At 50.1% G+C, this 13,882-nt stretch overlaps 1 protein-coding gene across 7 annotated transcripts in view; it reads left to right on the top strand.

Moving 5' to 3' along the window:
* Positions 1-2,811: 2,811 nt before the first annotated feature.
* Positions 2,812-13,882, top strand: part of FAM3D (FAM3 metabolism regulating signaling molecule D) — a 32,612-nt gene continuing 21,541 nt past the window's right edge. For 6 of the 7 annotated variants that reach the window (XM_012462827.3, XM_021672379.2, XM_012462824.3 and 3 more), the window contains exon 1: positions 2,812-3,088. The gene's annotated coding sequence lies outside the window, so the exon portion shown is untranslated. Of the gene's footprint in view, positions 3,127-13,882 lie in introns of all 7 variants that reach the window. The other variant, XM_021672378.2, reaches the window with a different exon arrangement.

The raw sequence follows: 13,882 nt of genomic DNA, 5'->3' as shown, positions 1-13,882 counted from the left end.
GCTTTCCAGTAGAGCAAGACAGGTGACAAGTAAACAATAGTCAGGAAATATCATTTCAGGCTGTTAAGTTCGATAAAGAAAATGAAACAGAATTGCACCTGTGATTAGTGGACTCTTGGGCCCCTAATGGAATTAGGTCTACATCCTGATCCCCAGAGCATGTGAATATATATGAGCAAAGGGGAATTAAGGTCTCAAATGAAATTAGAGTTGCCGATCAGCTGACCTTAAAATAGGGAGAGTACTGTAATCCCAGCACTTTGGGAGGCCGAGGCGGGTTGATCACGAGGTCAAGAGATCGAGACCATCCTGGTCAACATGGTGAAACTCCGTCTCTATTAAAAATACAAAAAATTAGCTGGGCATGGTGGCGCGTGCCTGTAATCCCAGCTACTCAGGAGGCTGAGGCAGGAGAATTGCCTGAACCCAGGAGGCGGAGGTTGCGGTGAGCTGAGATTGCGCCATTGCACTCCAGCTTGGGTAACAAGAGCGAAACTCCGTCTCAAAAAAAAAAAAAAAAAATAGAGAGAGTAACCTGGATTATCCAAGTCGACCCAGTGTCATCACTGGGTCTTTAAAAGTAGAAGAGGGAAGCAGAAAAAAGAGGGAGATGTAAGGAAGGAAGAATTGTCATGGAGACCCAACGTTGCTGGCTTTGAAGATGGAGAAGGGGCCATGAGCCAAGGAATGTAGGTGGTCTCTAGACGCCAGAAAAGACAAAAAATGGATTTTCCTCTGGAGTCTCCAGAAATGAATGCAAGCCTGCCAAAATACCCTGATTCCAGCCCAGTGAGACCCGTATCAAGCTCCTGCCCTCCAGCGCTGTTATATACACACCTGTGTTGTTAAGCCGCTGGTCTAGGTTTGTTTGTTACGCAGCGCCTCAAAGTGCCCCTCCTCAAAGAGGCTTTCCCCGACCACCTGCCGAGGAAAGTTCTCCTGGACTCACTTTCATGGGTTCTTCATAGAACGTCTCAATTTTAAACGATTTGCTTGTGAGGGAGTTTGGGAAGTGACATCCCAAAATATGCCACTTTGAGACTTTGAACTGAGGTCACTTGAGGATCAGCAACTGCAGGCAGGGGCTTTCTGAGTTTTCCTTTTCTGTCTAAAGACAGATTCTCCAAGAGGGAACACAGCACCCATGAATCTCCTCCCAGGGAATCTTCAGCTGAGAGGACTGGCTTGTTTCACAGGAGTCTGAAGGTACACTCTATGTCCAGTCTATAATTACAGGCTGTTGTCACCTGTCCTTCTGAGGGCCCACTCCTCTTTCCCAGAAATCATTTACTCTCCCTTACGGTGCTAACACCCCACCCCTCTCTCCCCTGTGAAGAGGGTATACAAGCTTCTAAATTTCACTCGGTCTGGGGCATTCCCTTTTCTTTCCTGGGTTGCCACCATGCATGTGATAAATGTCTGTACCTTTTCTCCTGTTATTCTCCCCGCTGTTGGTTTAATTCCTGGCCAGCCAAGGAAGTTAGAAGGGTAGAGAAAGCCATTTTTACTCCCCTACATTTGTGTGCTTATTGACATTGGAAGTGAGGGTCAGGAGGGCCCCCCTGAGGAGGTGGCATTGCAGCAGGTCAGGTCTGAACAAGACCCAGGCACCAGTCGTGGGCAGAACTGTCCTGGCAGAGGAAGGGACAGCAAGAGGCGAGGAGATGGGACAGAGGACAGGGCCAGTGTTAAAGTCCGTCAGGCTGCAGGAAAACACTGCCCGGCCCCGGGGTATATCCAGAGGGGGCCCATGTGCCTACTTGGGGATGGGCAGGCAGAACAGCAGGAAAGCGGCCACCTCAGGCACCTCACTGCACAGGGACCACTCCCTGCTCTTCCCTGGCACCAGCTCCCTGGGTATGCATCTTTATTTCCTGACCAGCTGCTGGACCCCAGGCCCCTGAATATTACTTCCAAGGGGGCCACACAGCCTACAGAAGCACTCAGAGTCAACATACAAGGGGGGAAGTCGCCAGGATCCTATGTGCCGAGGACTGAGGCAAGAATTCCTCCTAAGGGGAAGAGATTTGGGAAGGAGACCATGATTTGTGATAAAGCCTCGGGGTGCTGGATTGAGAGATGGGGAAGCTGAGCCCCTCTCAGTGCACCTTGGATCCTAAGGAGAGAGAAGGGAGACAAAGGCTGCATTCACCATTTCACTAAAAGTCTGCCACTGACCAGCCCTTCTTTCCTTTCTCCCTCTTTTCCTTTCTCCACACCCCACCCCCTCCAGCTTTAACCTCTAATTCAGTGTGCCCCAACCCAAATCCAGGAACTTTTCCCAAACCACTTTCTCTTCCCCATCTTCCTCGCTCTTGACCAAGGGGTCCCCCTTTTCTGTCATCCAAGCTCAATATCTTGCAGTGGCCTTTGACCTCCTCCTTCTTTCCTGTCACCTAGTTTCCTGCCTGGGTTCCCCTCTTCCCAGTCAGCTCCTCCAGCACCCCAACTCTAGTCCAGAGCCTCAGAGCAGGTGATCAGCAGCTGCAATTACTCCTCTACCAGCCCCCCACCTCCCAGGGCCTGGGGAGGTTGTCAGCACAGGGTTGGGTTTTTTGTAAGGTCCTTTGGCTGTTTTCAAAGGCAGATTATGGTATCTTACTCCTGATTAAGTTGCTTGAATCCCCATCCAAACCTCCCTTGCCAAGGCTGGGATAGCTCTAGGGGAAGGGAACAGGCATGGCCCTTCTCCCCAGGCCCCAGACAGGTTCTAGGTCACTCCTCAGTCAGGCAAGACTTTAGACTCATTTCCTCCCCCGTGAGCACTTAGATCAAACTTCCTCCTTCCTTGTGAGATTGTTTAACAGGGCAGGGAGAGTTGATGGCAAACTTCCTCAAATGAGGACAGAGCCTGAGCAGGGCGGGAGCAGCTGGCCCGCTGGTGGCCCACAACACCCCATCTCACCCTCTGGGCCTGCTGCATCTAGACGAGGGCCACCTAAGAGGTCCCATCCCTCCAGCAACTGGGAAGTAGGACTCTTAGCAGCTGGCCCAGGGTGGCGGTCGGCTGGGTCAGGGACCCACGGCACCTGCTGAACCACCTCACCTTCTCCACCGAAGCAGCAAAGTGGGAGCCTCGAGCCCTCGGGTACGTCTCCCCCAGAATGGAAAGGGCTGTGCCTCCAGGTACACACCATCGAGAGAGGGGAAAATGGAGGGGGGGAGAGGGGGAAATAAGGAGTGAAAGAGCCTGAGACATAAGGATGAAAGGAAAGAAAGAAGGAAACCACATAATCCAAGCGATTCCTGAGATCAGACTCAGGAAGGCAAATAGATTTCATCTGAGGCGCCAAGCCTAATCAATTGAAATCAGCCTGTGATAAGAAGGATTCTGGGGCTGGGTTTGGGCTCAGGGCAAAAGCCTGCTGTGATTGATTAGCTATGTCTACCACAGGTACAAGGAGTTGTGGGGCACGCCGGCCAGGGGTTTGATAACCCACACTGCAGGGTTTTTCCTTAAGCACAGGGGTCTCTTGACATTTATTCTTTCATTCACTCGTCAATTCATTCAGAAAAACATTCTGATGATCAACAATGAGCCACACAAATACTTGAAAAATAAATAAAGAAGAAAGGAATGTTGTTCTTTGGCCCCAGATCTCACTTTTCTCATAAGGTAATGTTCTGAAAAGTTATGACAAAGGTGCATGGATCTGAGAGATTTTCTAGCTATGTAATGATGAGCTGGTCCCTGTCACTAAGACTCGGTTTCTTCATCTGTAAAATGGGAGAGAGAGTCTGAATATCCCCTATCAATCCCTGTAGTTCTCATTGTCTAGGCAACTATGATAATAATCACTGAAGTACATAAAATAACATGTATGATGTTCTAGGTGCTCCCCATGTAATAACGCATTTAATCTTCCTATCACCTCTACAAGGAGAGCGCCATTAGTCCCATGCTGCAGATGGAGAACAAAGGCGTTGAGAGATTTAATAACTTGCCCGGGCAATCTGCCTACAAAGTGTGTGCTTCTGCCCACTGTGTCACACTGACTCTACCCTGCAGTGGATTCTAAGTCCATGGCTGGAAGTGGGTGGCCTGAGTATAGGAGTGTCCTTCCAGATGATTCATCCTGTGAGCATTAATTGAGCAGTTCCGCGTGTCAGGTAAACAAGACACAATGATTAACAAGATGAGGTATCATACATGGTTCTAACCAGAAAGAAAAGACTTGCACAGATAGTCATTTTCAAAACAGTTTTGACATATGCCATGGAGACAGCCTGGGAATCAGGGCAGACTTCTCCCAGGAGATTAAGTTTGCTAAGGAATGCTGGGTCCTTCAGGTGTGAAGGGCAAGGGAGGGAAAGTTTGGGTCAGTGGAGAATCTCTGAGAAGGGGGAATGGGAGGAAAGAAAGAGGAGGGCAGGATGGCTCAGGCAGGTAAGGGATAGTAGCTGGCAGTGGGAGGTGAGGTCAGTGAGGTGGTCATGCCCAGGTCCGCGCAGGCTGGGGAGGAATCTGCCATTGCTCAGCATCTGCCCAAGTCTGCACATATGCCTGTCTGCCCTCGTGCACCTGGAGGTTTAGGGGCTTCTGTCTTATGGCCATTGTGTGCACAGCTCTTCCTGAGTTCAACTCCATGTTTGCACACAGACCCTGCTGCTTCCCATAGGAATGTTGAAGCCTCCAGAGCCCAGGGCCCTAACTTCCTCACTGGCACTTCCCTGGGGTGGGGGATGCTTGAAGTCATCATTTGCCAACATTTTCTGGTGTTGGGGCAGTCGCTCCTCCTTGGAGGAGACCCACCTGTCTAATATTGGCAGGCCTGGTATGACTTCAGGTGGGCAGCCAACAGCCTACCTGGGGGACTGGCAGCCCCCACCCAGCCTGCAGTCCCAGAGGCCAGGTACCCTGGAGAGGGGCAGACACTTCCTACAGTTGGTGCCAATTCCTTGCTTCTGGAAGCTCAGAGATTTGCTCCCCCAAGGGCATGGCCTGGGGAGACAAAGATGTAGAGGTTGTGGGGAGAGCAACCCCGCTTTGGCATTTGAATCCAGTTCCGCGCTTTCCCAGCCGTGTGATCTTAGGCAAGCTGCCTATCTTATGGGCTTATCTGAGCCTCCCATACCTCAAAAGAATGCAGACTTAAATAAATTCCTTGGGATTTGATACTGTGAATTTTGAAAAAGACAATGTGTGCAAAGCACCTACCATGATGCTTGCCACATAGTAGGTGCACAATATAGAACAGTGCTGTTGTCCACGCTGTGCACCTCCTACACGCCAGGCGCTCTGCATGGAACTGGGCGTTCAGAAATGATTAGACACTATCTCAGGAAGTTCAAAGCCTAGTGGATAAATTAGTCACATCAACTATCGAGAGTAAAGGGAGTCAGGGATGGCACTATACAAGAGAGGTGAACAAGCTCTATTAATCAGGACAAACAGCAGTCCCAATAACGGGCAATGCATATGGAGGGTTGACTGTGTCTATAAAATGGTGCTGAGCACTGTCCATGGATTAGCTGGTTTAAATACAATAACTTTGCATGGGAGGTTTTCTCATCCCCATTTTGCAGATGAACTACTGAGGCCTAAGGAGGTGAGGTAACCTGCCTACGGTGGCAAGGCTATAAGTGGTAGAGAGAAGTTTTATGCCCAGCTCCAGGATCCATGCTGCTGGCCACCACACTCTGCTGCCCCTCCCACATGCACACACATTGCAGAGAGAGTGATCCAGGCCTGCACAGGCCGCAGAAGGGGGACTTCATAAAGAGGCCACGTTCCACAAAGAATGGGATTCCTCTAGTGAGGAGAGGTGAAGGCAGCCCTGGTGGAGAAAGCCCCATGAGCTGGGGCATGGAGCTGGGAGCTGGGAATCACCCAGCAGGGCCAGGGAGAGGCTGGGAGCCAGGCACAAGGCCAAGGCCTTGGATCTCTCTGCAGGTACAACTGGCTCTGTGTTGGAGGAATATTCTGGTGAAACGTCTGGTATGGAAGCCATCAGGAAGGAGGCTGTTGCTGAAGACAGAGAAAAAGCCAAGAGTTGCCCTGATTCTTTAGGCCCCATGAGGACTGAAGTGTCCAAACCTCAGGAGGGTGGGAATGTAATCCAAATCTTTTTTGCAGATGTAACTGTAGTTTGAAATGGGAAAATCATGTATCAGGTAGGAGTCTTCTGTATGCAAATAACAGAAACCAACTCAAACGAGCCCAACAAATAAAGGACGTGTATTTATATACACGGTAGAAAAGTCCAGAGATAATTCTGACTTCAAGAAGGCAGATGTAGGGGCTCAAATGACACCCCTAGCTCTGTGTGTCTGTCTCTGGTAGCCTTTTCTCCATGCTGTTCTATGCTCAGACAGCCTGTCCTCACGTGGTCCCAAAGATATACATAACATCTCCAGTTCAGAATCATCTCAGCTCAGCCACTCCAGCCGAAAGGCAGCTCCTTTCTCCTGGAAAGTCCTTCAAAAGTGCTGGGAGGAGACTGGGCATGGTGGCTCACACCCGTAATCTCAGCACTTCAGGAGCCCAAGGCAGGCAGATCACTTGAGCTCAGGAGTTTGAGACAAGCCTGGTCAACACGGTGAAACCCTGTGCCTACTAAAACTACAATAATTAGCTGGGCATGGTAGCAGATGCCTGTAGTCCCAGCTACTTGGTACACTAAGACAGGAGAATCACTTGAACCTAGGAGGCGGAGGTTGCAGTGAGCTGAGATGGCCACTGCACTCCAGCCTGGGAAACAGGGCAAGGTTCCATCTCAAAAACAAACAAACAAAAAGGGCTAGGAAGGCCCTGGTCTTCTTGTCTTGGGCCATCTGCCCACGTCTGACCCCATCTCTGCAATCCAGAGATAGAGCACACTCATCTGCTAGGCCAGGACCACAGGGTCACTCCTGGAGCCAGAGAAGGGGGTCACCCCCACCAACTGCATAGGAGGGAGGGGTTGATTTCCAAAGGAAAATTGGGGTGATCAGCAAAAGAAGGGGGAACAGATGTCCACCACCCCCCGACTCCAACCGTCCCTACTTCATTAAACTACAGCTAGCAAAGTCACAGATGGCAGTACCACATAAGTCATTCTACTTATGTGACACTAGACCAGCCACTTACCTCTCTAAAGCTCTTCCTTACTGGTAAATGGAGTTAAGAAAAAGAATCTGCCAATAAGATTGTTGGAAAAATTAAACGAAAAGACACAGGGCTTAATACTGGCAGAATACTAATAATACTTATTAGAATTATTATTGTGATTATTATTAAGATTATCACTTCTTCAGTGAGATCGCCTGATCCCATCCCTCCCTAGGCAAGACTTATCCCCTAATGGCTTCCCAAGCCACTGCTGACTTCGTTGTGGAGGCCGCCATGTTGCTTAATTAAAGAGGTCAAGACCCAGCTGTCTCAGACGGAAATAAATAAATTACCCACTGGGCGGGAGGTGAATGTCTTCATGCTTCATGCTTGATTCTGACAGGCCAGCAGCAGACCTGCAGGCCCAGAGGGTGAACCCAGATACTCCACGCAGCCCCACCCTGATCCAGTTAGCCCTCTCTGGAGATGCACGCCCAGGATCTCAGTGAAGAGAAATTCTGGGGCGGTCACAAGCTGGCCTCTGGGGCTAATAGACCTGAAGATGTCCAGTATCCTGAGATTTCTCCCATCCCCTCAGACACTGAAGGGAAGGGAAAGGGCTGTGTGCCTGTCCAGATGGCTTCCTCTCTTTCCAGCTGCTCTGCTGGGACATGAAGGAACCCATTTTCCAAGTGGAGCACACCCTCTTCTTCAGCCTGTTCTGCCTCTTTGAGAAGGGTGATGGAGGGTGCGAGGGGCGTCTCCAAAGGAGAGCGCAAGAAAGCCGGCTTGATTAGCAACTGTTGCTTACGGCACACTTCCTCTGTGCCAGGCGCTGGGTTTTGGGTGCATTCTGGCCTTTAATCTTCACTAATTAGAGATGGTGATGGCCATGTGAAAGGATGCTGAGGCTGAGAGAGGACTGTGTCCACAATCCCATGGCAGGACCTAGATAGGCACCAAAGCCCTCACTCTTAGCACCATGTTATCCAGACTCCCAATTCCCAGGCCACACGAGGCCTCTGCAAAGTCTAAGCGTGCAAATGTGACTGGAGCGGCCACTTAATAAGGGTGACCCAGGTGCCTGGTACTGAGCATGGCACCTTCGGGGGATGATCTGTCAGGTGAATGGGAGGAAAGTCTCCCTGAAACCCATCTGAGGACAGGGGAGAGGTGGCTGACCCCTGCCGAGTGAGCAGACCTCATGGAGCCACCCCGCTAAGGAGGGTACTGGCGGGTGAGAGCCATGGGCGTGGAAGAACAGACTCTTAGAAACTCACTCTTATCCCATGGGAGCCTCCCCTATCCATCACCTTCGCTGAGCCAAGGCCAGGCAGGCTGAAGCCCAGCAAAGGGAATACCTGAGGCTCGGGTCCACCTGGAGCTAAAAGAGGCCACATCTAGGGCAGAGGTGGGCAAACAACAGCCCACACGTCAAATGCAGCCGGCCACATGTTTTCATAAATAAGGTTTTATTGGAACACAGTCACGTTTATTCATTTATATATTGTCTATGGCTGCTTTCCTCCTGCAAAGGCAGAGTTGAGTAGTTGTAACAGAACATATGGCCTGCCAAGCCCAAAATACTTACTATCTGATCCTTTGCAAGTTGTGCTTGAGTTGCGCAAAGTGGTTAAGAATGTGGTCTCCTAACACACATCACCTGGGTTTATTTCTGGAATCTTTTCTATCTTTGACTTTCACCAACTATGAGACGTGACCCTGTGCCTCAGTTTCCCCTACTTCTTCATTGAGCTGTTGTAAGATTAAATGAGTTAAAATAAGTCAGAGTCTCAGGGCAGTATCTGGCATGTGGCGTTTGTTGTGTTATTCTGGGAAGCATCCCAGGAACTTGGGGAGTAAAACCCCTCAGAATCCTGCACCTTTTCATATCTTTTTGTATTTCCTGCCATGCAGCTCTGAATGGCCCAATAATTCTACCATTGGCCAGAGCTGGAGAAAACCATTACCACCAATAAATAAGACTAAAACAGGGCATAATGGGAATAACGGGCTTATTTCCTTCCAAAATAAATGTCACTGGAACAAACTGTTCAAACCACCAGTCTTATTGTTTATGGATTTATTCGCTGTTTATCTCCCCCCCTGTATTGGTGACATGATCAATAATTGCCCATAAGTTCTGGGCGTTTACAAGAAGGACCATTTAGAGGATGAAAGGGAACCTCTGGTTACTTTGATTACTTCACACAGGCCTGGGCCACAATCATGGATGTTCAGGATGGCTCTTGGTGGTGATGGGTGACTCACAGCAAGGGGCAACTTGGTCTGGGCAGAGTCGCACACCCCCTGGTTCAGGGCAGGATGCATGGCAGTGCCCTGGCTCAAGCACATGCATGCCTACATGTGTGCCTGTGTGTCTGTTAATATGCCAGTCACTTCCAGTCTCTGAGTGTCTCTGTTTCTTTTTCATTCTGTTTGTCTCTCTACCTCAGTCTTGTCTTGTTCTTTTGGGGGTCTGTCTCCCTCAGACCCTGTCACTACATCTGTGGAGTTTCCATCTTCCACACTCGTGCGCACAGAATTCACTCTGCAATGAATCCTTGCTCAAGCAGCGTTGCTGGTAGAGATGAGTGGAACAGAAAGAAGCCCATAGAAGAACAGATAGAACCCCTCTTCTCCTGGTGACCACACTGTGTCTGCAGAATTTCCCCAGATAATGAAGAAAATAGCTGGACCTGAATTTCCAGAAGAGGCTGGTTAGGTTCTAAAGTCTGAGCATGTCTTCTGGGCAGACTTCTACTTTGGAGAAAAATGTTAAGAATGAGATTAAAAAAAAAAAGAAATCATTTAGACAGAGGGAAAAGCATCTAGTTTTTACCTCCCAGTTTTCTTTCCCAAATGGAAATCCACTTCCTTCCTTCCAACAACATTTACTGCACACCTACTATGTGCCTTGGTGGTAGCATCTGGCCGCGGACAAAGAAGGCCTTCCAAAGCCACTGCCTGGAGGGGAAGCTGGCCTCAAAATCAGGGCTGACTGTGAAGGCTAACAAGGTGCCTTCATAGAGAAATTCACAGAATGCCAGGGAAGAGCCAGGAGCCAGGATTTAAGCAGAAAAAAGCCACTTATTTCTCCACCAGGGTGCACTGCTCCACCCTCCCAGCTTGGAAAGACAGCCTCCCTTTCTCTGTCCACCTTGGCTCTCGGACAGGTCACGGTTGAGATGAAAGGCCCTGTGTACAGAGGGCCACAGGCAACAGGAAGAGCTGACATCCCTGCTCCTGTAGGGCCTTTAAGAAATGTCACAGACCAGCAGACTGTGATAGCATTTTGGGTCTGCAGAAAGAACAAACATCCGTATAGGAATCCTGCCCTGGAGGTGCGCTAGCGAGATGCAGCAGAGTGAATGGTGCCTGTCAACAAAGAAGAGACGGGTGGACCCTGCCAGGTAGGCAAACCCTTTCCAGACAGGTGGCCTCACTGCCCAGCATCCCTTCCAGGACAGGTAGATAGCATCACCTTCCTTTCACAAAGGAGGAAATCAAAGCTGGAGAGATGTGCGAAAAAATACGCAACTAGTAAGTGGCTAACTCAGGTCTGTCTGAATCAAAAATTTGTCCTCTTTTCCCAATACCACAGCCTTTCACTGCCTGATTATTTTAAGACCAAGATCACATGCACTGCCCCAGCTGCTCTGCCCCTGTGTTTGCATCTGCTGGCAGGACATGTCTACCACAGGAGGAATGCACCGTAATGGTTGAGGACGGGACCCCAGTAGCCCCAGACTTACCGCATCTAGCTTAGCACCTCCAGGGAGAAGAGTGTTTCTCTCTCCCCAGTTTCCTTTACATCAATTCTGGGGAAAAGTCTGGTTGGCCTCGCTTGGGCCACATGCTGACTCCTGAACCAATCACAGGGAACTTGCAAAGCTCTGATTGGCCAGCCCTTTATGACAGGGTGGGCAGGGCGGGCTGCCATGATGGATGTGCTCCCATCTAGGACCAGGTAGGTGTTGAACGTTGACTCAAAGGGTCAGGGAAGCCTTCCCAGAAGTGATTTCTTCACTGAGACCTGAAGGATGAGTAGGAGTACTCCAGACAAAGAAGTAGGAGAACCGTGTTGAGACAGAGGGACTTGCAAGTGCAGAGGCCTGGGCTGCTCCAGAGCTTGTCTTGCTTACAACCATGTCTCCCCCGATCTTCCCAGGGATACTCAGAGAATGCTTCAGAAATGAACTCCACAACTGGCTGTGTGGCCTTAGACAAGTTACTTGCCCTTCCTGAACTTCAACTTCCTTCTCTATCTGGTGGTTTAATCATTCTAACCTTCCAGATGATGCAAGAATTCAGTTCATTCAGCTTCCAAATGCTCATCGAGCACTTCCTCAATGCCCTGCATTTTAGGCCTGCCATTGAAAAGAGAGGCTTGGGGCTTACGCACACGGCTGACCTGCAGCCAGAAATGAGAAGGGAGCTATGGGGAAGGGCAGGGCAGAGGGAGAGGTCCAAGGACAACGAGGACAGACAATGGGAGGAATGGGGTGGCTTGCAGTGATTCATGCCTCCACCAACCCCACCTTGTCCCCAGTCCTGCCCCCTCCCCTTCCACTGCCACACCACCCCAAATCCGACTTACCCACGCTGGCTAGGTAAGCATCCAGGTCAATAGAACTTTTCTCTTCATTCCTTTGCTGGGCAACTTTGTAACCTGAATAACAGGTTGGGACAATCTCCAACAGGAAGAAGGAGAAAACACACTGTTTTGGGTTTGAGTGGCTACAGAAGGATTCTTGCTCCACCCTGTGTACCTGTCCCGGGTGTCCTTCCCGCTCCCCACCCCAGCAGGCCAGTCCTGGGCCCCAGCTCCAGAGCACCCACAGTCTGCCAGGACAAGCAGATTGGACACTCAGGACACCAAGGAGCCCTGCAGGTACTGGGTGAGCAGCCAGGGACTCAGCCCAGAGGAAGAGCAGCCTGGGGAGCCCTCACAGCCCATCTGGGACTGGCCGCTGGCCCCTGCCCCTCTCCACCCCACTGCCCTGAAGCCAGATTTCCTGCTCAGCACAGACAGGACAGCGAGAGGCTAGCCGCTTGCCCAGATGTGTGTCCCATATCCTCTGTCTCTGTCCCTATCTCTGTCTCTGAGTGTTTCTCTCTGAATCTGTGTGTGCACATATCAAAAGTACTTGTTCTGTCTCCCTCTTCTCCTTCTCTCTGTCTCCCTCTCCCTCTTCTTCTCCCTCTCTCTCTCCCTCTGCCCCTTCATCTCTGTCCCAGACTGGAATGGCTCTGTGCACAGCCTCTGTGAATATTCATCTCTGGCTGTCCATCCAGCCCCATCTGTCTGACCCTGTCCCTGTCCTTCCATCCTGTCCAGCCGCCGACTCTCCTAGCTCCTCCAACATGGGGTTCCTCCCAAATGTCCTTTGAGTCTCATCTGGGACTTAGGCTCCTGGACTGTAGGTCACATCCGAAGCACAGTCATGATCACAATATACTTTTTTTATCTGGAAAAAAAGTGCTGGTAATCTGAATTTCAGGAAGTTAAAGTTCCACAATCTTTCTGTGGGTGGAGCCAGGTGACAGCTTGGTTTTCTCACTGGTAGGCCCTAGAGGAGTAGGATCGGGGCGGCGGGAGGACTGTTACAATTCACAAGAGATGTGGTTTTGCAGTTGCTGTTGCTGTTATTGTTGCTTAAACATCAAGGACTGGTCCAGCCCGAGCACCTCTCAGTGTACATACGGGGAGGGCCGAGGAGGCGAATAGACTTGCCCAAGCTTGGAGAGGGTGTTGGGGGCTGTGCCAGGTGTGAGCCCACTCTCTTGTCTCAGGTCAGAGCCTTCAGCAGGTGGACTTTGGAGATCATGCCTGTTGAGTTGGATTTTTAGGATAAAGAAGATTCTGGGGTGGAGAGGGGGCAGGAAGCATTGTGGGAGAGGTCACTGCAGTCAGAGAAGGTTACCTGCCGCCTTGGAACTGGTGTGGGAAGTCTGAGACCAAAGACATCCAACCCTGCCTTCTGTCCCCTAAGTCTCCACAGACCTCCTGGGGGTTTCAAAGCTGCAAATTACTGGTAACTGCCCAGCAACTGGAAGGTGATACAGGGGAGAGATAGAGAGAAGGATGACCCTGCCCTGCCCAGAACTGAATAAGGGAGGAAACTTTGATTTCAACCCTCCTCTGAGATAAAAATTCTTGGCATTGAGACCCCAGTGGGGCGAGGGAAGAGGGGTGTCAGGGAGTATTAGCAGCTGGAAACCTGCATCCAAATTCTGACTCTTACCCCTGCAAGCTGAATAACCCCATGCTTAGCCATGGTGGGTCTTGCTTACTTATCCCCAGCATGGGGGTTGTGAGGATTAAAGAGATAATGCATAGATGGCACCTGGCACAAAGTCACCTGTAATACGTGAGTTCTGATTACTGTTTATTTCCACACAATAAGCAAAGATCACTTGGGCTTCTGCTCCCTGATGGTTTCACTGCAGCTAGCTAGCTCAACATCTTTTGGCTGGCTGGTAGGAAGGAAGGAAGGGAAGGAGGGCCAAATAGATGGATGGAAGGATAGATGGACAGGTAGATAGAGGATAGATAGATCAGTGGCAAAATGAATGGATAGAGGATGGGTGAATGGCTGGGTGGATGGATGGATGGATAAATCAACTGACAGATGGATGGGTGAACAGATGGATGAACAAATGGATAGATGGATAAGTGAATAAATTAAATCTTCCAAAAGGCAGTGGCTTACAGACTACCCCTTCCTCTACTTTCTTATCTCTGCACTTCAAAAAAACATGGTGAATTGAATATAAAATTCCAGGGGCAAGAGTGAAGGAGAGGTGAAGGCAGACAGAAAAGAAGGAAAATTGCCCTCCTGTCCATAT

Source organism: Aotus nancymaae, unplaced genomic scaffold (genome assembly GCF_030222135.1).
Source record: "Aotus nancymaae isolate 86718 unplaced genomic scaffold, 86718_ANA_hifiasm-v0.15.2.pri h1tg000067l, whole genome shotgun sequence".
NCBI classification, from domain to species: Eukaryota; Metazoa; Chordata; class Mammalia; order Primates; family Aotidae; genus Aotus; species Aotus nancymaae.
Note: the sequence above shows the minus strand (reverse complement) of the source record. Positions and strands in the feature narration are given on the sequence as shown.